This window comes from Astyanax mexicanus, chromosome 15, assembly GCF_023375975.1.
Source record: "Astyanax mexicanus isolate ESR-SI-001 chromosome 15, AstMex3_surface, whole genome shotgun sequence".
In the NCBI taxonomy this organism is placed as follows: Eukaryota; Metazoa; Chordata; class Actinopteri; order Characiformes; family Acestrorhamphidae; genus Astyanax; species Astyanax mexicanus.
In genome coordinates, this window is record NC_064422.1 from 41,707,496 (window position 1) to 41,732,241 (window position 24,746).

The following is a 24,746-nucleotide window of genomic DNA, read 5'->3' on the forward strand; positions in this document are numbered from 1 at the left end:
GCTTTCCTGTAATTTTAGCCTTTGCTATTCACTTAGCACTGTGAGGAACCTCAGTACCTGGGGAGCAGTTGGGATTTAGCTGCCCTGTTCAAGGACACCTCAGCTGTTCCAGTCCAGGGCTCTGAACCACTGACCTACTGATCCCGAGCCAGAACTCCTCTACTTTTCTAGCCACGGCTGTCCCACTGCTCTGCGGTTCTCCAGGCATATATTTTCTCACATTAAATAAAAGTTTCTGGCTGCTGCTGTATATGATACATAGTCGGCCACAGATTTATTGTCCACGTGTAGATAGTAGATAGAAAACCCTTTTAGAATCCAAAAAGAAAACATACAATAATGGACATTTTGAACTGTGAAATTAAAACAGACTGCTGTACTAAATTAAACACTTATCTTAAAACTACACTAATTTCCATGCTAAAACTACAACCATTTTCATGGTAAAACGACAACCATTTTCATGGTAAAACTACATTCAATTTCCATAATAAAACTACATCAAATTTTTATGCTAAACCTGCACTCATCTCTATTGTAAAACTAAACCCATTTGGATGGTAAAATTTAACCCATTTCCATGCTAAAACTACACCTATCTCCATAGTAAACTACACAAACACTCATGCTAAAACTACACCCATCTCCATTGTAAAACTACTTCCAATTTCCATGTTAAAACTAAATCCCATATCCATAGTACAACTTCATCCAATTTCCATGCTAAATCTACAACTATTGCCATGGTAAAGCTACACCTATTCTCATGTTAAAACTAAATCCATTTCCACATTAAAACTACATCAGATTTCCATGCTAAAACTACACCCAGTTCCATGGTAAAACTACTTCCAAGTTCCATGGTAAAACTACACCCATTTCTGATAAAAGAACTACATCAAACTACATCCAATTTTCATGGTAAAACTACACCCATCTCCATGGTAAACCTACATCCCATATCCATAGTACAACTTCATCCAATTTCCATGCTAAATCTACAACTATTGCCATGCTAAAACTACAAGCATTTCCATGCTAAAACTACATCCAATTTCCATTCTACAACTACACCAATTACCATTGTAAAACTATACCCCTCTCCATGGTACAAGTATACCCATCTGTATACTAAAACTAAATCCAATTTCCATGGTAAAACTACACCCATGTCCATGGTATAACTACATCCAATTTTCATGCTAAAACTATATCCAATAAACATTGTAAAAATATACCCATTTCCATTGTAAAACTACACCCATTTTCCACTCAATAGACTTGTTGTAGTAGTAAAACTAAGACCATTGCCGTCATAAGGTTATATCAGTTTTCACAATAAGGTAACATATATTTTTATGGACAAATTAAATCCACTTCCACAGGCAGAGAGAGAGAGAGAGAGAGAGAGAGAGAGGGAGAGTAGAAAATGAATTAGAACTTACCCAGAGTTTAGAGGATAACACTGCTGTGATCACATCTCTGAGAATCCCCGAGAGTCCACACAACCCCCCCACACACCGTCCTCACCAACCCTCATCATAGACTGGACCTGAACAAACCAACAGAAAAGAGAATAGACTGAATACAATACAGAAAAAATCTATTGTTCTATTGTCCATTAAATATAATGCCGTTCTATTGCTCCATACAGAAAACAGCATGCACTGTTCAGTCAATGGTATGGGAACAGCTAGCCTATTGAAATTGTTTGCATTGTCAGTTTTAGATATAAAATAAGCAGCTTTATTGTAAGTCAAGCAAAATGTAAACATTTTGTAAGCATTATTGATTGAAATAGCTTGGCAATAAAAGCCAAAGCTGACATATTTTATCTATTTGTTGAGACATTTGCACCGATCTGCACTCAGTTCTTTCAGAGATTTTTAACAACTTTTGGGCCAAAAAGCTTTAATATATGCTTTAAACAATAGATTAGAAAAGAAAACTAAGAAAAAAAAACATGCTAAGGTCAATGCACCCAATCAGATAGTAAGAAAGACACTGGATAAAAATGGCATTCATAGTAGAGCTGCAAGACGTAAAACACTGATGATCAATAGGGACATAAAGGGCCCTATTCTATCCCCTGAGTAAGGTGTGTCACAATGCTAATTGCTATCTTACATCCTGCCAACAGTCTATTTTTACACCTTTTGCTTGCATTGTTTAAAATAGTAACAGTGATTCTGAATAAATCTACACTGATGGGTGTGGTGGTTTGGAAATGAGGTGTGTTCAGGTAAATTTCTGGAGTATTGCTTTATATATCTTGGCAATAAAAAACACAGGTGCTCCACTGACTGAATGCAACCCAGACAGACGTCAACAGTCAGACGTTCATTGCACATGCAGAAATGCACAAACCCAACTTTTACATCAACAATAAACCAGCGTGAAAAAGCAACTCTGTAGTTCCTCTGCTGAGAAGCATTGGACACGTTCAGGTAGCTGCACCATTAAAATAGCAATCTGCCAAAGCCAGAGTGCACCTGGCCCTTAATGGGAATGGAAACTGACATGCTAATTGGTTGATAGCACGTTACACCTAAAACACACCCATGATAAATTAAGAAATATTACATGCCTATTGTGCATTTAGAGAGGTGTACTTTTTTTCTGTTGTTACAATAGCAACTGTGAAACTAAAACTAAATGTACAGAAAACAATGTAACACACATGAGGTTTGGTTCAAACTCTGGTCTGAACTTTTCTCATGTTGAAAAATGCTCAAAAGCTCAAGCACTGTTGGTTTATTTAGCAGAATGCAAACATACAGGGGTTGGACAATGACACTGAAACACCTGTCATTTTAGTGTGGGAGGTTTCATGGCTAAATTGGAGCAGCCTGGTGCCCAATCTTCATTAATTGCACATTATTGCACCAGTAAGAGCACTAGGAGTGTGAAGGTTCAATTAGCAGGGTAAGAGCACAGTTATTCTCAAAATATTGCAATGCACACAACATTATGGGTGACATACCAGAGTTCAAAAGAGGACAAAATGTTGGTGCACGTCTTGCTGGAGCATCTGTGACCAAGACAGCAAGTCTTTGTGATGCATCAAGAGCCACGGTATCCAGGGTAATGTCAGCATACCACCAAGAAGGACCAACCACATCCAACAGGATTAACTGTGGACACTGTAAGAGGAAGCTGTCTGAAAGGGATGTTCGGGTGCTAACCTGGATTGTACTAAAACAACTCATATAAAACCACGGCTCAACCTCAACTCTCCTGAGTCCAGATCTTAACCTCATTGAGAATCTTTGGGATGTTCTGGAGAAGACTTTGTGCACTGAATTTAAATAAATCTTGTAACACTGCAGAAGCTTATTGAAACAATGCCACAGTGAATGTTTGCTGCAATCAAAGATAAAAATAGACTATCCAACCAAATATTAGACTGTGTAACCTTTTCCAAAACATTAGGAACAGGTTTTCTTATATAATTCATACAAATAACATCTAGAAATTCACTTTTCCAGAGAAACCAAGCTGTACTCAATCATTCTGAACAAATTCTGATGAGCTTCTGACTAAATAACAGCATTTATTCACAGGTTCAGCACAGCCACAATTCTTACATAAAAACATCAGATTAAAATGAGAAAACCAAACGCGATAATAACGTCTCTACCTCCAGCTCAGCTCCGCAACCAGAAGCCTGAAAAATAAACGCCTACATCAGCCTGAGCCGCTCGCACACAATAACACAGCGCCTGGGCTTTCACATTAATATAACATATCATTTCACCAAACAGACAGAATGTTCCTCAGACCCAAACGCAGCACTCAAACACATAACCTGAGATAAGTACCAGCTTCACAGCAGATACAGATTTACCCTGCTTTATATTATTATTCTAACAAATAAATCATACCACACTTTCATCATACCAAATCTAGACAAATTGATTTTGTGAGGACTGTATCATTATTAAAGTACAGTAGGGAAATAGCGTAATATTTAATATTTATATATATATTTTATATATTTCATCGAAATCGATCGAAATTATGTCATGGTCTCGAGCCTCGAAGTCAAAAAGGGGATCGACGATTCCTCCCGCTAAGCTACGCAAATGGAGCAGCACACAGTAGCCAACGCCGCGGACACTGTGACTGCTGAAAGAGCAGCCCTTCCTCCAGAGAATGTGAACATTCTCATCTTCTTAAAGAAAAACTTAAAGAAAATATAAAAATAACAGTTGTTTTGTCTAGCCTCAAATATGTTAATAGTTTTGGTACCTCTTAAGGAGCATCTTTCTCTCAGATAAAGTTAATAATATATCTTTATTAAAGAAAAAAACTTGTCATTCTCAGGGACTGAAAAAGTCTTAAAGTCTTATTTTTCATGTTTAACTGTTATAGTAGGATAGAGTTCAGTTCGTTAAGGCTCTAATTGTTCTATTATTTTGTACATGACTGTTCCTGTATTTTTTTTATTATTTATTTTGTTATGTTGCACATTGCTGTTTTAATAGTGCACACTGCTGCTAATAAAAAAAGCCACTAGATGGCATTACATATATATCTTAATTAAATTATTTAAATTTGACCATTAGTGCCTAATGTGGTGTATTACAGATCACTTGTATCACTTTGCATCACTTATATCAAGCCCACCTTTTGAAATAAGATATTGTAAATTTGATGAATCAAAGCAATGACTGACCATAGACTAATCTAAAACTGGCATAGGCCTCTCTGCTGTAGAAAAAAGAAAAAAGAAAATCGAGAATCGAATCGAATCGTGACCCTAAAATCGGAAATAAAATAAAACCGAATCGAGGATTTGAAGAATCCTCTAAATCCTAAATTCTAAATTCCAAAATACAATGCTCCCAGCAGGTTTACAATGCTAGTGATAGGGGCATAGAGTTGCTCATGCAAAAAAATCACTATTTTTACACCATTAACAACAAGCTCAAAGTAGCTCCACACTTGGTTTGTATAATTCTGAGGGTCCTGACAATAAAAAAACGAGGCACTGAGAACTTTAAAAGTGCGCAAGTAGTTTTTTGCAAACACTGTTACAGGTGCTTTTAAAAAATATATATTTTATTGATATAATTGAAAAGTTACTTTATTTCAGTGACTCAGTTCAAAATGTGAAACTCATTTATTATATTAGATGTATTACACACAGAGTGATCTATTTTGAAGGTGTTGAAGATTATGGCTTACAGACAGAATATTACATAGAATATTACATAAGACCAATTGGTACTTTTGGCAGTACTGTGGGCAGTGTGCCAAATCCTGCTGGAAAATGAAATCCTCATCTCCATAAAAGCTGAAAACAGAGGGAAGCATGAATAAACTAAACAGAAATAAAGTAACTTTTCAATGCTACTCTGTTTTTTTAAGATGTACCTTTAAGTCATGTGAATATTCACATTACTTTTAGTTCCTATCTACTCGTTTGTACTAGTCAGTCGACTTATCATTCCTTAATTTCATCATTTCATAATTGCTTATTCATACTAGCTCCTAAAAGAAAAGATTTGTGGGTGTAAAATAAAATAGTGTAAAATAGTTTGGATGACTTTTGCATTAATTAACAATACTTAAACTTAAACTAAAAAAAATAATTTTGGGTGCCGAGTGCTCCAGCAGTTTAAAGCGCTGCCACTATGATTGGGAGATTGCTGGTTCGAATCCCGGTCATGCAGCTTGCCATTAGTGCCAAAACCCTGTGAGAGCACAATTGGCCTTCTCTTGGCTCGCTCTGAGTGGGTAGAGTAGATGGCGCTTTTTCCCCTCATCACTCCTAGGGTGATGTGGATCAGAACAAGGTTGCATCTGTGAGCTGATGTATCAGAACCAAGTCGCTGTGATGCTACTCTGCAATGCTGCATCAGTCTGACTCCACATGTGTCGGAGGAGGCATGTGCCAGTCTTCAGCCTATTTGTGTTATGGCATCACTTGTGATAGAGGGATATACAACACATTTATAAAAAAACAAAAAAAAACACACACACATATGAAAAGGAGTTACTGCACTGAGAATTATCATAATCATCATCAATGGAGAAAACCCTCAGTTAAACCAGCATTTTCAGTGTTAAATCAGAATTATTGACTTTATACCCAGACTGATCATTCTCACTGATGCTTTTTTATTCTTATATTGGGCACTGTCTTCTTTAAAAAATGGAAATCCATTGTTCTCATTGAGAAAGCGTTCATAGCTCTAAAAATGAGTAACAATAATCACTCACGCGATCAATACAAACGTAGTTTCAGCAGGAGAAATGATTCTGTGTATCTCAGATTCTCTCCATTCATCACAGAATTTTATTTAAAAGTGACGTTTCTTTCAGCAAGCTTTCAGTTTACCGTCTGCGCACAAACAAATAAATAAATAAATACATAAACAGAGTCTATCAGCAGCGGAGTTATGAGTTTTTTTCCCATGCGACAGCAGTATGTGTTTGGTTTGTGTGATTTGGGACAGAGCGCACAGAGGTTTACTCCATTAGTTTACTCAGAGACCTCTGCTCTGCATGTGACCACCGAATCACACCGAAAATCAAACTTCCCATCATGCAGTACGGGACGTGATCATCACATATCACACCCCTACTGAGATCGTCTCCATCACAACTCAGAACCGAGTCCGTTTCAAACCACACACTTTGTTTTAAGCTTAAGGTTTAATATACTAGAGCATCTAAAAAATTTTTTATATAATTGAAAAGTTACTTTATTTCAGTAATTCAGGTAAAAATGTGAAACTCATGTATTATATAGAGAAAACCCAAAAATCAGTATCTCAGTGTGCCAAGTCCTGCTGGAAAATGAAATCCGCATCTCTATAAAAGTTGTCAGCAGCAGAGGGAAGCACGAAGTGCTGTAAGATTTTGTGGGAAAACAAAACTGCACTGACTTTAGACTTGATAATAAAACACAGTGGATCAACACCAGCAGATGACATGTCTCTCCAAACCATCACTGATTGGTGGAAACTTCACACTAGACCTCGAGCAGTTCGGACTGTGTGTCTCTCCACTCTTCCTCCAGACTCTGCTCCCTTGATTTACTTTAAATGAAATGTAAAATGTACTGATGATCAGTGATGGTTTGGAGAGTCATGTCTGTCATCTGCTGGTGTTGATCCACTGTGTTTTATTATCAAGTCTAAAGTCAGTGCAGTTTTGTTTTCCCACAAAATCTTACAGCACTTCATGCTTCCCTCTGCTACTGACAACTTTTATGAAGATGCTGTATTTTATTTTCCAGCAGGACTTGGCACACTGCCCACAGTACTGCCAAAAGTACCAATTGGTCTTACATAATATTCTAATTTTCTGAGACTGATTTTTGCGGGGTTTTCATTGGCTGTAAGCCATAATCACCAACAATAAAATAAATAAACACTTAAAATAGATCACTCTGTGTGTAATACATCTATATAATATATGAGTTTCACATTTTGAACTGAATTACTGAAATAAAGTAAACGTTTCAATTAGAGGTGTGCCAAAAAATCGATTCACATAAGAATCTTGATTCTCATTTACTACGATTCAGAATCGATTTAAAATGTCCCAAAATCGATTCTGAGGGGCGGGTTTTAGACTGATTTTGGGCTGGGTATTTTTGTTGGACCTGGCAACCCTGGGGATAGCGCTTGTCCTTTCAAACGGAGATCTTCCAGACACACACAGAGCGTAGGTGTTTGAGAATCACCGGTAAGATGGCAGAACAAGCACTATATTACATTAGATTAACGTGTAGTTTCAATGTTTTATGGCAGAATGCTTCATAACAAGCATAAAAAAGATCGCTAGTAGTTAGTTTCAGTAACTGTTAGCTAGCTAACTAGCTAACTTTCCAGTTCCACCTTAAATAACGCTACAGGTGGCAGCGGGCTGCAGCATTTAAGGCGGAACGGAAAAATACAATAAGCTAATCAGAGCTAATTTCAGCTCCTCATCACAGAGGAATTAAGGAATGGACCATATGAATTAATTTCTCCACCTCCTGCCCCCTTTCTGAAGAAATACAACGACCTTAAATTAACTAGTTAATCAGCAGCTGCTCCTGAACTTTAGCGCTCCACTGCTATCATCACATCAGCCCAGCAGCGTCACCTACACACCACCGCTAGTAGCCTGGTAATAAAGCAGTGTTATTTATTATTTATTTATTGTTCATTAACGTCATTGTGATATCCCAGTGATTCCTCTGTCACTGAGGACCCACATTCCTGCACATTTTATTGTTTTTGTAACACATTACCTGCTCCAGGACCAGTGTATATTATGGAGGGTTTTTTTTCAATAAGATTCATAAGCCAGAAGCAGAAATTTTTATAATTCAAATCGTTTTGAATCAAAAATCGATTTTGAATCGAATCGTGGCCCCCAAAATCGGAATCGAATCGAATCGTGAGATAGTAAACGATTCCCACCCCTAGTTTCAATGATATTCTTATTCTTTTAAGACGCACTAGTAAATTATTTTATTTTTTAGTTTTCTGCTAATCTGCTATCTTAGATCTTAAGGCTGCACAATATATTGCTTTAACATCATCATCGCAATGTGCACATATGCAATAGTCACATCACATGTTGTGCAATATCAAACGATAAATAAAATCAAACACAGAGGGATACAACTTGCATGATATAATAGGACAATTTGCACTATTGTCATTTTCTATGACATATTATCCACCCAGAATAAAATTTATTCCAATTTTGAATACACAAAGTGCAATATTAATTTCACAACATGCTGTATTATGGTGAAATATGTTTTTTTTTTTTTAAATAAAACATGCAATAAGTGTGTCACTTTCCATTCCCTTTAAGAGCCAGGTGTGCTCTGACTTTGGCGGATTGCTATTTTAACAGTGCAGCCCCCTGGATGTAAAAGTTTGCATAGCTGCCAACAGACACGCACTATGGGTTTGTGCGCTGCTGGGTGTCCATGTGTGCATAACAGGCAGGATGAGCATTGGCTATGCGCAAGCGTTTACAATTCACTGCCAAGATAGCAATAAACGTCTGACTGTTAATGTCAGTCTAGGTTATATTTAGCCAGTGGTGCTTCTGCATTTTCCATTGCCATGATAGTAATACATGAGAAATTTACCTGAACACACCTCACTTCTAGACCACCAAAAATAGACTGTTGTTGGGGTGTAAGATAGCAATGAGCACAGCGATGCTTGCTCATTGCTATCCTTGCGCAGACTTTGTATGAGAAGCTCATACATTATATAGATTTATCAAATATTATATAGACTGCCCACACTGCCAAAAGTACTAATTGGTCTTACAAACTGTAGTATTCTAATTTTCTGGGACACTGATTTTTTCCACCAAGCTCATCAGCGTAGACATATTCACAAGCACTGTTGCTATTTAAACGAAGTGTGAAAATAGACTTTTGTTGGGGTGTAAGACAGCAATGAGCACAGCGACGCACCTTGCGCAGTGTGTAAGACAGGGCCCATATTGCTAGTGTTCTCATACTCACTGTACTGGCTGAGTGGTGTACTTTTGAGAGGGGTATCTGGTTAGTGTTTTGATACCCAGTAATGTACTGAGAGACGACTGGTGCTTGGAAAAGTCCTGATAAATTTAGCAGTATCAATAACAGCTAGTGAAGCTCATTAAGTGGACAGTCAGTAATGGTTCTGAAAGCTCGTGTTTTTTCAGTTCAGCTGGCACAGCTTTATGAATCTTTTCTCTGCGGTCTCTCTCTCTCTCTCTCCGTTTCATAAACAGCTCTGAGCCGCCGCTGTGCCGAGGATACTTAAGCGAGAGGAGGCAGGGCAGCGTGGCCCGAGAACACATTTTTATTCACAAACATGCAGGGGGTTAAGCGAGCTGCTCAAGGACGTGACAGCGGCGTACTGAGGGCTGGGGCGAAATAAGTCACAATAATTTGTCAGAAAAAGGAAAAACAAATTTATACAATTTTTAGCCTAATCCAGAATACAGCAGATCAACCAAGGCATGCTCATACACTGCCTGAAGTCTGAAGTCTAAACTGCACTAGAGCTATAAAGCTAATATAGCTAACTACAAAGTCTACTTGAAGGTTATTGGCACTAATTAGCTTAGCACAAACTGCAGATCTACACCATCATTCACGAAAAGTAGAGATGTTAAAGTGATATCAAACATGCATTTTAGAAAATTGTGCAAATTGTAAAACTATGAATTCTGTGTTCATAATACCTTATAATGATTGTCTAATACATATATAATAATCCATAATAATGTCTTAACAGAACATGCTTTCTAATATCTGCTCATAATAACATTGTAAGTACTAATGTACTAAGAAGGGTCTCAATAAATTTGCTCTTACCTGCATTGGAATCATGTATATAAGAAAAAAACATATAGTCTAATAAAATTCCAATTTGTATTCAAGCCCCATTGTAGCATCATAGCACTAAGACAGCTCCAGTCAAGATAACAAGCGAACTGTATCTTGCTGCCAATCAAGGCTGTATATATCTCTACCGGTGATGCTCGACCTTTAAATTATACAAAGGTGAGATATGGAATCCCACAAGGCTCTATCTTAGGAGCGCTATTATTTACATTATATATGCTCCCACTGTGAAAGTCATTAGAAAACATGAAGATAATTTTCATTGTTATGCAGACGATACACAGCTCTTCATATCAGCCAAATCTGATGACAGAATAAGACTATAAATAATTAAGGATTGTGTAAAAGATGTGAAATCATGGATATCACACAACTTTCTCCTATTAAATAGTGATAAAACAAGGGTTTTTCATACTGGCCCTATTTTAGCTGCTCGAAATGCACAAAAGGTAAGTACTAATTCTCTTAGTTAATCATGGGTGTGGTTAATTTTGGCCGTAACGTGAAATAAACCAATCAGTGTGTCAGTTCTCATTCCCTTTAAGAGCCAGGTGAGCTCTGATTTGGCACGTTCGTATCTTAACAGTGCGGCGCTTTTGTGCGTCTCAGCAGAGACAGATACTGAGCTGCTCGTTCGCACTGTAAAGATACACCAGCAGCTCATTTAAGGGAACAGTAATGTTATTTTATTCTTTATTCCGTTTATTGTTGAGGACTCTGATGATTGACTATTGTCAGGGTTTTAATCAGTCAGTGGAGCTCTTTCCAAAAAAAAAAAAAAAAACAGAAACCCGCCAGAAATTTACCTGAACACACCTCACTTCCAGACCACCACACCTATCAGTGTAGATTTATTCCTTAACTCTGACGCTATTTTAACAGCACAGCTACAAGGCGTGATAATAGACTGTTGTTTCTAAAATTACTTCATTATAGAAGCATATGTCGGTCATTATAAGGTGCTGTGTATGCCAAATATTGCATTATAAATGCAATCACAATACATTATGAACACAGGATTCATAGGAAGTGTTACAACTTTTTTTTTGTATCTGTCCTGCAAAATATTTCTCTTTTCGCTCAAATAATCACTAGTAAAAAAAATTGCACTTCTATGTAAAGAACTGGCAACTCTGGCAAGAAAGAAAACCCTTTGAAATTTTAGGACTTAAATAATTTTTTTAAGAGTTTAAGAACATAGAAACAGCAAAAACATGGAAACGTATAACCTGACTGGCGAAAGACGTACAACCAACGACAAGGGACACTGAAAAAAGGGAATATTTATACACACAGACGGAGACAAGAAACAAGAAACACCCGGAAACAGGTAACAAGGGGTGGAGCTACAAATTAAAAGGTGAATAAACATGAGGACAGGGAAAACACAGAGACGGATGAGAAAGACAAAAAACAGGACGAGACCATGAAAAGTTTGAAGTGTGAGTCTACATAAAAAGGAACCCTTTAAAACCCTTTAAAACTTTTAATAGAAATCAGTGTAAAAATAAAATGTGGATTTTATTCCAGATTATTTTAGGGGCCCAATTTTCAGCTTACAGGATTTAAAGGATCTACATCATTTGTCTTGGTACCAGATAAAACAGGACACCTTTAAAAGTCCTGTGTAATACATACCCCAATAGCTCATATCTGTTTTGGGGGTCCTCCACAATATGAGGCCGGTGGTTTTAATGTTATGGCTGATCAGTATCTCTGAAGCAGTAAAGTAGTGGAAGCACTCAGCAGAAACGTTTATAGAGCAGAATATGATTTATTAAACTGTAGGACACGCGATAAATGTGACAGTAATGGAGGAAGGCTGTATATATGCTGCTTCAGTCTGACATATGAACACTGTTACACAATGCTCTAATACCAGGCTGTCCAAATCAAATCCGGCGAGACACCGTGTTCCCTCGCCTTCTCAACTGCAGCCATCGCAACTCGCCATCACCCGCACATCACTTACTCTTCAACTGAATTAAACTGTTTTTTACCACAATCGTTTAGTTATAAATCAAAGTATATGATATGGATAAAAATCTGATGTGTGATAACGCTGTTGGATATTCCAATGCACACATGAAATACCATGAATTCAGATCACAATAAAATAAATACCTCACTCTACCGCACTCTAACTCGCTGTGCTTCACTCTACTCTACTTTCTCTAACTCATAACTTATTTACTTCGATCTACCACCCTTTACCTCCCTCTGCCTAACCCTGCGTTCACACTGGAACGCGACGAGTCGCTTGTGTCGCCCAGCGTTTGTCGCTTGTGGGCGTGTCAAGCTCAACGAATGTGTTTATCATGGTCCAGCCTCCCATAAGGAAAAAGGCACAAAAAAGGAATCGCTTGGCCACTTTATTCTACAGCTATAACTCCCAAACTTGCTGGACTCTTGGGCGTTTCTGTGATTTAACTGCTCTGGAAACGCAGCCGTTCCCGCAGATTGACGTGGGTCCACCCCATTCAACAGAATGAACAGGTAAAGAAACTAGAAATTCAGAGAGCAGGAGCTTGAGGACGTTGGACCGCCTTGTTTGTGATAGGTCCAAAGTAAAGCTAGAAGCCAATTGGGTTAAAATGTCGCTTCAACTCGTCATAATTAATTTGCATAAAGTTGAGAAAAATTCAGCTCTGTGTCGCTTGTCGCTTTGTCGCTTGTCTCCTCTCGCGTGTCGCGGCGCCAAATCGCGCCCTGCCATAAGAAATGAATGGTCGCCTGTCGCTTTCCAGTGTGAACGCAGGGTTACTCTACCTCACTACCTAAAACTATTTCACTCTACCTCGCTGTGCTTCAGTCTACCTCACTCTACCTTACACTACGGTAATCTACGTCATTCTACCCTGCTCTACCTCACTCTACATTCCTTTAACTGACTCTACCTCACTCTCCAACTACATCACTCTATCTTGCTCTACCTCACTTTACCCCGCTCATCTTGCTCTACCTCAATCCTTCCCTATTTTGCTCTCCCCAATTTTACCTCAATTTTACCCATTCTACCTTGATGTGCTTTAGTCTACCTCACTCTACCTTGCTCTATGTCAGGGATTGGCAATCTGGCTCGCAAGGTTATTTGAACTATAATGAATGATAATAAAAAAAAATAAAAAGCTTCTCTTGTGAGCATTTGTTTACATTCCTCCCCTGTCTCTCTCTCTCTCTCTCTGTCGTGCTCGGCGTGACTTTAGTTTCCGCCCGTTCTCGTTTTTCTGCCCGTTCTTGGGCTCCCTATCTCCTTATAAGGGCATTTTTTCCCGGCCGTGTCTCAATTCACTAGCTGGGGCAGCTGTAGTGTATTGGACCGCGACCCTGACAACACTCTTTCCTACTCTACCTCGCTGTGCATCAGTCTACTTCACTCTACTTTGCTTTATGTCAATCTACCTCATTATACCCTGCTGTACCTCACTCTGCATTGCTCTAACTCACTCTACCTCACAATACATCACTTCATCTTGCTCTACCTCACTCTCCCAAACTCTACCTTCCCTAATTGACTCTCCCCAACTTTACCTCACTCTTCCCCGCTCTACCTCACTGTGCATAAATCTACCTCACTTTACCTCACTGTGCTTCCGTCTACCTCACTCCACCTTGCTCTATGTCAATCTACCTTATTCTACCCTGCTCTACCTCACTCTTAATTCCTCACTCTGCGTCACTCTACATTCCTCTAACTCACTTTACCTCACTCTACATTCCTCTAACTCACTTTACCTCACTCTACATTCCTCTAACTCACTTTACCTCACTCTACATTCCTCTAACTCACTTTACCTCACTCTACATTCCTCTAACTCACTTTACCTCACTCTACATTCCTCTAACTCACTCTACCTCACTCTACATTCCTCTAACTCACTCTACCTCACTTCACATTCCTCTAACTCACTTTACCTCACTCTACATTCATCTAACTCACTCTACCTCACTCTACATTCATCTAACTCACTCTACCTCACTCTACATTCCTCTAACTCATTCTACCTCACTTCACATTCCTCTAACTCACTCTACCTCACTCTACATTCATCTAACTCACTCTACCTCACTCTACATTCATCTAACTCACTTTACGTCACTCTATCTTGCTCTACCTCACTTTACCCTGCTTCACCTCGCTCTACCTTAACCCTCCCCAATTTCACTCTCCCCAACTTTACCTCACTCTTCACCCTCTACCTTACTTTCCCCCTTGCTCTTCGTTACTTTACCTCACTTTAACTCTACTTACCACACTCTAACCATGATCTACCATGCTTTACCTCCCTCTGCCTTACTCTACCTTTCTATGCTTCACTTCACTTCAACCCTGCTGAACCTTGTTTCATCTTGCTCTACCTCACTCTACCCATCTCAACCACACTCTACCTCCAGTCTAGTCTTGTCGAAAGAGCACAGACTGAGCACTGTTACACAATATCAAATCACATTTGATAAGCGTAGCTGTCTGCACCACCAGTAAAACACATTTTAAGAACATTATTAATAAATGTCATATTCTGTTAACTCTAGATCATAAAAAAAAACTGTGCAGTGTTGTGGTCCTGCAGGATTAAAGTTTGAGAGTCCCGCTAACTGCCTCCTGGCTAACATGCTAACTCCCTCCACACAGACCGCTCTCTGAAACACTGCCAAATTCTCTTATGGGACAGAGATGCATTCCGAATCCCCGTGACCCAACTTTACCAAGAGCAGCGATAGCATTAGCGTAGCGACTAGCGTAGCCAGGATACATTAGCAGAGCACTCTGGGTCTGTGAATAATGAGCGCTCAGGCTGCATCCGCCCGGCCTTCACAAACACAATTTACTGCACATATTTTTCCCTCGGATCCTCCGACTCCTGCCAAACGTTCTGGCACGCCGTTGCCGCGGCTGATCTTACCAAACAAAAGCAGATGGAGGAGTGTTTCAGTCTTACAGCACTATTCCCCACCCCTCAGATACACTCATCACACCACTGTGGCTAATGAAGCATCTGATCAAGTAATGTGTCAGAAACTGCTGCTACAGTTATTTCATTATTCTAATAGCCAGCTCAACATGGGTACGCTGTTAATGAGTTCGACCAGCTTAGCTACTGACCTGTAAAGTGTATATACTGTAGGTTTACCAGTCAAAAGATTGGACATAAAGTCTTATTTAAAGTTTTTATTTCTTTATTTCTGTTTTTCCTACATAGTAAATTAATAGAGAAGTCATCCAGACTATAAAAGAACACATACGGAATGATGTAACTTAAAAGTGTTAAACAAACCAAAATACTCCAAATAACTCTAAACTAGGGATGGGCAATATTATATCGTATACAATATATCGTGACACAGAAATATCATGATATTAAAAATCCATATCATAATAATAGGTCTGTTCTGTCTTAAAAGTAGTCTATTATTTACTGTGAAGCTTTAGGTGTATTTATTGTATAATTGTTTTAGTTTGCAGTTTATATGCATGCACTAAATATTCTGCAATATTATTTTGCTGCATTATATTTTTTAATGCTATATTATTTATTTTTCCACATTATGATTATTCTGTTATACTATTATTCTATATTCCTGAAATGAATGAATTATTTTAGGTTTTCCTATATCGCCAAGTATATCGTTATCTCAAAAATACCCTGAAATGTCGTGATATTATTTTAGAGCCATATCGCCCACCCCTACTCTAAACCCTAACTCATCCTGTCCTTTTCTGGGGCAATCCTGATGAGTGCCAGTTTCATCAAAACGTTTTTCAATAGTCTTTGCGACTGCACTTGAGGATACTTTCAAAGTTCTTGAAAACCTCTTCACTACTTTACTTTAACTGATGCTCTCAAACACTTTATTAAGAGACAAGAAATTCAAGTAATTAACTCTTGATGAGTTCAGCACAGCTGTTAACTGAAAGCCTGAATTCCAGGTGACTCTACCTCATAAAACTGACTGAGAAAATCCAGCAGAGATGCCAGATGTTTTTTTTTCTTTATATAGTTTAGATGAGTTTATATTATTAATCTATAATGGAGAATATTTTAAAATAATAAATATTATTATTTTATATTGAATCATACTTCCTGTATCGTGTACCAGAACTGGATATGTCCTGGTCTTGGTCTTAACTCTAACGCTACTGTGAGGAAACTACTTTTTCCAATACTTTCATCACACTGAAAAAAATGATGCGTAAAATTGACTTAAATGTTACATAGAGTAAATAAGTGAACTGAACTTCAGTCAATCCTTTCTTTTAGTAAACGTTACTTCATTTATTTTTACTGAATCAATCCTTGCTTTTAGTAAACTTTATTATTTTAGAGCCATATCGCCCACCCCTACTCTAAACCCTAACTCATCCTGTCCTTTTCTGGGGCAATCCTGATGAGTGCCAGTTTCATCAAAACGTTTTTCGATAGTCTTTGCGACTGCACTTGAGGATACTTTCAAAGTTCTTGAAATGTTTCGGATTGACTGACCAAACTCATGCTCTTAAACATATTAAGAGGACAAGAAAGTCAAGTGATTGAATTTGCTTAACAAGTTCAGCACAGCTGTTTTACCACACTTGTGGTCATTCCAGGTGACACTACCTCATAAAGCTGACTGAGAAAATGTTCAAAAGCTGTCTTTTAATAATATTAAAAAAATATAAAACATCTATAAACTAGATTTTGGTTTACTCAGTTAACCAAACTGAGGACACAGCAGAATTTGCCTGAAGACTTTGTCTGAGGGAGGGATCTGTACCTACTGTCTAAGGCAAGTCAGCAGATGAGGGAGATGTACAGTAAATACTTTCAAATAATGTGTTTAGTGCTTCTGTTGCAGTTTAGCATGAACTAGCTTGTTTGTGTTTTGTCAGAAAAGTGACAGAGCCCTTAAACGGCTCATTCTGAAAGGGACTGAAAATAAAGACTGTGTAAAAAACTTCATGAACATGTTTTGTGTAGACTATAGACATATTCTAACCTGTTTAAAAAAAGAGGTATAATATGTCCACTTTGATATTTTGGTGTGTTTATGGTGGTTCAGAGCAAATTGAGGACTGGAATCTGCATCAGTAAAATGATCAGCATTATTTGTCCAATATCCAATATCCAATATCTGATACGTTAATTACATCAATATGGGACCAGATACAGATACTGTATCAAATCGGTCTCATCTCTATTTTATCGTTCCAGAAGTCACACCGATATTACAGTATAATGTATGATATGATATTCTACACTCTTCTAATGACTTCTAATGATACTGCCCAATACAAGCATAAGAAAACAGCGCAGGACTAAGTATTGATCCCTGTGGAACTCCACAGCTGAAGTTGGCAGCAGTAGAGATAACATTTCTATTGTTAAAAGGCCATCCTGTGATTTAGAGAGACTTCAGCCAGCTCAGAGCGGATCCCTCGAGACTCACTAAGTGCTCGGGGCGATCGATTGGCCGACCATGATCAACAGTGAGATCCAGTAGAATCGGGACGGCATAGTTACCGAAGTCTACAGCACACAACAGGTGATTTATTACCTTTAACAGAGCAGACTCAGCACTTGGAGTGTGCCATATCGTATTTTGCACAATAATATCATCATTAAATACAAACTTCACTTTGATAAAAAATAAATTGGGTAAAGTTTCAAGAAATTTGGACTTTATTAACCACTGCCACCAGACCTTTGCTTTGTGCCATGCAAGTGCAATATTGTTTCATTGGATTAGGTGTACTAACTTGTTGATCAAGCAAAAGAAAAAACAAACAACTAAGCAAAAAAAAAAAAAAGCATTTATTTTTAGCAGCAGTATGTAAACATTTTTGTCAAATTTAATTCATTTATAATATTTTGTTTTATAGTACTATATCGATTTACAAATAAGTTTTTATGAATGTTTTCATAAAATTTAATTCAAACAATAGCAATATACTGCCTTGCTAAAAAGTGGCACAATATACAGTGCTAGCGGCAAATGAGGACGCTTTCAAAGTTCTTGGTATGTTTCGGTTTGACTCACCTAACTTTCTTAAAGTCATTTTTATCTTTATTTAGTTGAGTAGTTCTTGCTTCTCATAATCTGGATTAGAACATTACTCAAATATTCACTATTCACTGTATACCTGTAACTCTACCTCTTCACTACTTTACTTTAACTGATGCTCTCAAACACTTTATTAAGAGACAAGAAACTCAAGTAATTAACTCTTGATGAGTTCAGCACAGCTGTTAACTGAAAGCCTGAATTCCAGGTGACTCTACCTCATAAAACTGACTGAGAAAATCCAGCAGAGATGCCAGATGTTTTTTTTCTTTATATATAGTTTAGATGAGTTTATAGTATTAATCTATAATGGAGAATATTTTAAAATAATAAATATTATTATTTTATATTGAATCATACTTCCTGTATCGTGTACCAGAACTGGATATGTCCTGGTCTTGGTCTTAACTCTAACGCTACTGTGAGGAAACTACTTTTTCCAATACTTTCATCACACTGAAAAAAATGATGCGTAAAATTGACTTAAATGTTACATAGAGTAAATAAGTGAACTGAACTTCAGTCAATCCTTTCTTTTAGTAAACTTTACTTCATTTATTTTTACTGAATCAATCCTTTCTTTTACTAACCTTAACCTTAATTTCATTTTTGCATACAATATTACCTATTAATTCATTACAATGAATTCATTTATACAATATTACCTAATTACAATTACTTATTTTATACAGTATTACTGAAATTTAAATATTTTAGTTAAAACACACATTCAAATATTTACATCTCAATTTTTTTTGTTGTAAACAGACCAAGTCTCACTGTCTCAACACACATGGCATGTAATACATTTATTTTTAGTTCACTAGTATAAATAATGTATTATATGCCATCCATGTGTTGAGACAGTGTAATACGTGTGTTTTAACTAAAAATATTTAAACTTCAGGACGTATAATATATCATGTATCATAAATTATGTATCATAAATTATGTATCATAAATTATTTGAGTAGTAGTATTGTATAAATGAAGTAATTGTAATTAGGTAATATTGTATACAGAAATGAAGTAAAGTTTACTAAAAGAAAGGATTGACTGAAATTCTGTTCACTTATTTACTCTATGTAAAATTTAAGTCTTGAAACCGAGTTGAAGTTACTTAAATTGATCTGAAATTAAATTTACGTAAAAAAAAAAACAAATGCAGAAAGTTGCGAAACTTTCTTTAAGTAAATTTTACTCATCATTTTTTTCAGTGCATGAATGAAAGTTTCAGACTGGATGGAAATTTCCACATCTCTGATTCAGACTTTCATTTTTAAGAATAGAGAATTAACAGCAGTGAAAAAGCACTTTAGCTCTATAACTTTAGAGAGATGACGCTCCTCTGGCTGATTCACAGCTTCCTGAAGAGCAGACTGGGAGCTTTTTAAATTTTAAAGAAACCTGCAGCCTCTCTTTCCCATTTACTCTGGAGTGCTGCTGTATAGTCAGAGCTGGAGCCCGAGCTTTTATCTGCTTCTTCAGGGAGTAACTGGATCAAGCGTAGTGGAGTTATTAAACGCAGTAAGTAGCTCCTCAGCACTCCAGCCTGAGATTGCATAAAATGTGAAATAAAACGTGCTATTTATAAGCGCTCTAGTAAAGATATTGATAGTACAATAATGAATGTTCTTAGTTTATTTGCCACAAGAGTTACTTTAGTAACAGTTACTTTAAATTAAGTTACATTTCACTACTAACCACAACCAGGCCTGATTACTGCCGGACCTGTAAAATCAAGAAATCTCTTATATAATAGAATCTGTCTGACAACATGAAGCAGATAAAAGATCTCAAAAAGCAGCACATTATTATTATACCCCCATCGTCTGGAAAAGGTTATAAAGTCATTTATTTCTAAAGCTTTGAGAGAACCACAGTGATTCACTATTATTCACTAATGGAGAAAACACAAATGGAACACTGGTGAACCTTCCCAGGAGTGACCGGCTGACTGAAATTACTCCAAAAGGGCATGAACAACTCATCCAGGAGATCCTTAAACAACCCAGAACAACATTTAAAGAACTGCAGGTCTCACTTACAGCCTCAGTTAAGATCAGTTAATGTTAATTACTCAATAATGAGAATAAACAGACTGGGTGAAAATGGTCTTACTGGGAGAATTCCACGATAAAAAACACTGCTGACCAACAATATCATATCATAAAATACTCTGATTCTGCGATACTCAATATTTATCACAAGACATTCTCAGCATCTTTGTTACTGAAGAGGATAAAATACTCCTAAATAACCAAACACCAGAAATTATGAATTTATTGGTGTCAGTCTTACTGAATTTAACTACCCATGTTCTTTACAACATGTTTTATCTATTTAATTGATTATAGCGCCACCATGTGGAGTAATGGAGCAGTACCATTAGTAAGTCAGATTGGAAGGCTTTAGGAGTCTTAGGGAGTTTAGCGTGACTATGTTGACTAATAATATCCATATTTAACGCCACTTATCGATATATACTAGTATTTTAATTAACACCACTAATATAAATATATGGTTGCATTTTACATTTCTTACATTCATTCATTCTTTTATTTACAATTAAATATCCACTATGAAAACTTCTTAAAGCGTCTTTAGAAAAACAAGTACAAATAATCACATTTAATCTTGGAATATTCTCATGATTTCATCTGATTACATTTTTAAAGTAATAAATATATAGCTTTATGCAGCTATTAAAAAAATGAAGAGAGCACTTCAGTTTCTGAATCAGTTTCTCTGATTTTGCTATTTATAGGTTTATATTTGAGTAAAATGAACATTGTTGTTTTATTCTAGAAACTACAGACAACATTTCTCCCAAATTCCAAATAAAAATATTGCCATTTAGAGCATTTATTTGCAGAAAATGAGAAATGGCTGAAATAACAAAAAAAAGATGCAGAGCTTTCAGACCTCAAATAATAATAAGTTCATATTCATAAAGTTTTAAGAGTTCAAAAATCAATATTTGGTGGAATAACCCTGTTTTTAATCACTGTTTTATTCATGCATCTTGGCATCATGTTCTCCTCCACCAGTCTTACACACTGCTTTTGGATAACTTTATGCTGCTTTACTCCTGGTGCAAAAATTCAAGCAGTTCAGTTTGGTGGTTTGATGGCTTGTGATCATCCATCTTCCTCTTGATTATATTCCAGAGGTTTTCAATTTGGTAAAATCAAATTTTTTTTTTAAGCGCTGTCTTATTTTTCTCCAGAGCTGTATATATATATATATGATTATACAGTATTAGAAAGGTGGCAATATGTATATTGACACATAATTATTGCCCAGCCCTACAAGCTACTCTTTCTAATAAGGTTTTTCTGTTCTGGTGTGATGACTGACCTCTCCAGCTGTGCTGTCCGTCACCTGGAGTGTGAGGTGATGTCTCACCTGGTTGGGGGGCCGCCGGCCAGAGCAGGTAATTTGGCGGCGGGGGAGGAGTGTCAGAAAAAAACATTCTGTACAGCAGCAAAGGCGCACACACACACACACACACACACACACACACACACCTGACTCCTTTGGGTTCTAAATCAAAACCTGACAAATTGAGTCTCGCCTCGTCCGCTGACCTGTGGAAGGTCGTGTTCCAGGAAAAAAAAAAGAAAAAACGCTATAAAATCCTGCTGCTTTGATGGGAGCAGCAGAGAAACTGGATCTGTGCCATCACTGCAGACTCCGCCCACCATACAGGACTGGGCACACACACACACACATACACTAACCCTGACAAAGGTGATGACAGATCTGACTGACCCCCGATATCTGATCACCAGAGGTGTCAAGTAATGAAGTAGAAATGTAGGTTATCTATTCTTTACTGAAGTAATTATTTTTACATTTTCACACAATTATCTGAACTTTCTACTCTTTACATTTTAATAAAAACAGCCTCGTTACTCCTGTTTCATTTCAGCTGTTTTTCATTCCGGCTTCTCATCCTTCAATAAAACCCCTATCCAGATAAATCTCTCCATCCAGATAGAGTGAATCTGATTGTGATTGGATGTAGAGAAATATAAACATATACCATTCCCACTCCCTGTTGGTTTATACTGTGATCCATCACACCTGCACACGCCCCCTCCAGCAAGAACATAGCAGACGTATGTAGTCTAGTATGAAGATGATCCATGCAGAGACTCAAGAGACAAACTCCAGCTCTCAAAACGTAGCAACTAAGCTTTAATATTAGCTTTAATATATTTACATTCTACTAAATAAAATACATTCATTTTCAATGAGCATATATGCAGCTGAAACACAAGCGAGCATAGTGCAAAATCACAAACTATATTATCAACATTAACATATTATAATATTATATTAGAACGTAACATATTATAACATATTATAATAGAACGTAGTCATTATGGCTTTTAGAAAAATGTGTTTTGGGGAGGGGGGGTGGGGGTGGGGTTAGTGCACTATAGGACTCTGTGGGCGTGGCCTAAGCTTTTGTTCTTAACGGCTTTATTTTTTCCTCATTTTACTTTACTTTTACTTTTATACTTTAAGTAGTTTTAAATCCAGAACTTTTTTTAAAAACACTTTTACTTAAAGAGTAAAAAGCTTGACTTGATAGTTCAACTTCTACAGAAGTATTTTAAACCCTAGTATCTATACTATATCTACCTACAGAGTAATGAGTAAGAATACCAGCCAGACAAGCAGCACTTGATTGCTAGATCAGGCTCACCTGAGTTCTAACTTATTTCAGCTGTTTGCTCCTGTTTTTCAACCTGTTTGGTAAGCAAGTATTGCCCCTGGGTTTTCAGCTGCATACTGAGCATGAATTCTCTGCCTGTTTTTTATGTTTAAAACCTATTTTTTCTTACTTTTTGCTCTTGAATTTCATCTTGGATTTTTGTGCTTTATTTTGTGTATATTTTCTCTGGTTTTGTCTCTAGTTTTGAACCCTATGGAACCCTGTGGCGCCGCCTAAGCTTTTGTTCTTATTGGCATTTTTCCTTATTTTACATTACTTTTACATTTATACTTTAAGTAGTTTTGAAACCAGAACTTTTACTCTTTTACTTAAAGAGTAAAAAGCTTGAGATGATACTTCTACAAAATAGGACATAAACTGAACGAGTGACCATTTATTGTATACTATTCCTTTTTTTCCATAATTTGACTTAAAACCAACATTTTATAAATCAACATTTTAAAAATAATGTACACAAGCAACCATTATCAGCGGCAGCCATGTTAAAAATATAGGGCCCTATCTTGATGTGTGTGTAAGGTGCTATATGATGCTCATTGCTATCTTACACCCCACCAACAGTCAATTTTTATGCCTTCCTCCTGTATCGTTGAAATAACAACAGTGCTTCTGAATACATCTACGCTGTGTGCTCAGGAAAGTTTCTGCTGTATTGTTTTATATCTTGCACCACTCACTGACCGAATACAACATAGACAGACATCAACAGTCAGACGTTCATTGCTACCTTGGCAACATGTGCTTTAGAGAAATGCCAGTGATATGTAAACATGTAGACAGTAAAGTCCAGGGTTATTTCTGAGGTAGGTTGAGGAGTCTGATGGCAGAGGGGAAGAACCTGTTCTTAAACCTGGTGGACTTAGACAGATGTTAACAGTCAGATGTTCATTGCTATCTTGGCAGTGAATTGTTAACACAGGTTAACACGCTCACAAATATTCTATCTATTCACTAGCTGTGCTTTAAAAATTCACTCCTCCTCTGTGCAGATAATACTGGAGCCTGTGGATATACTGCACAGTCTGGCCTGAAGGAATCTCTAAGCTCCTCGGTGAAGGTCAGCTGGGATGGGTTTGCCCTGGGCAGCGCGGCTGGGCGCTGGGTTTCTCAGATGGTACATTAATGGACTGGAGGGGGAATTACAGTCGACACACCGACACACCGACAGATACACACTAATCTATTCTCTGCTCCTTACAAAACGCACTGACCACCCGCCTTATAACGCGTTCCAGCCCCGAGCTCTTCACACGCTGCTAACAAGCACAGTGACCCCGACCACTGAAGTGACAGAGCCTTTATTAACATTCTGCACCATCCCTTCACTGAACACACAATATACAGCTTTTCTTATGCATTATTCATCACTTCTTATTTCTTTATAGTGTTCGTTCACTGTAACACCGCTCCTATCATACTGCACTGAATCTGTAATGTAGCAATTAAGTAATTAAATACTTAATTACAGTAGTTTTATCTGTAGAATTTCACACAAATATAGTCCATATAGTCCATAATCCATTGATCTTATAAATTCTTACAGGGCAACTAAGAGGAAGATGGATGATCACAAGCCATCAAACCAAACTGAAC

The 24,746-nt window shown here is 37.3% G+C and overlaps 1 protein-coding gene across 2 annotated transcripts in view; it reads right to left on the reverse strand.

Annotated features, from left to right (window-relative positions):
• Positions 1-24,746, reverse strand: part of chrm3b (cholinergic receptor, muscarinic 3b) — a 135,336-nt gene that overhangs the window by 89,977 nt on the left and 20,613 nt on the right. For both annotated transcript variants that reach the window (XM_049464558.1, XM_049464560.1), the window contains exon 2: positions 1,446-1,552. The gene's annotated coding sequence lies outside the window, so the exon portion shown is untranslated. The remainder of the gene's footprint in view (positions 1-1,445; positions 1,553-24,746) is intronic.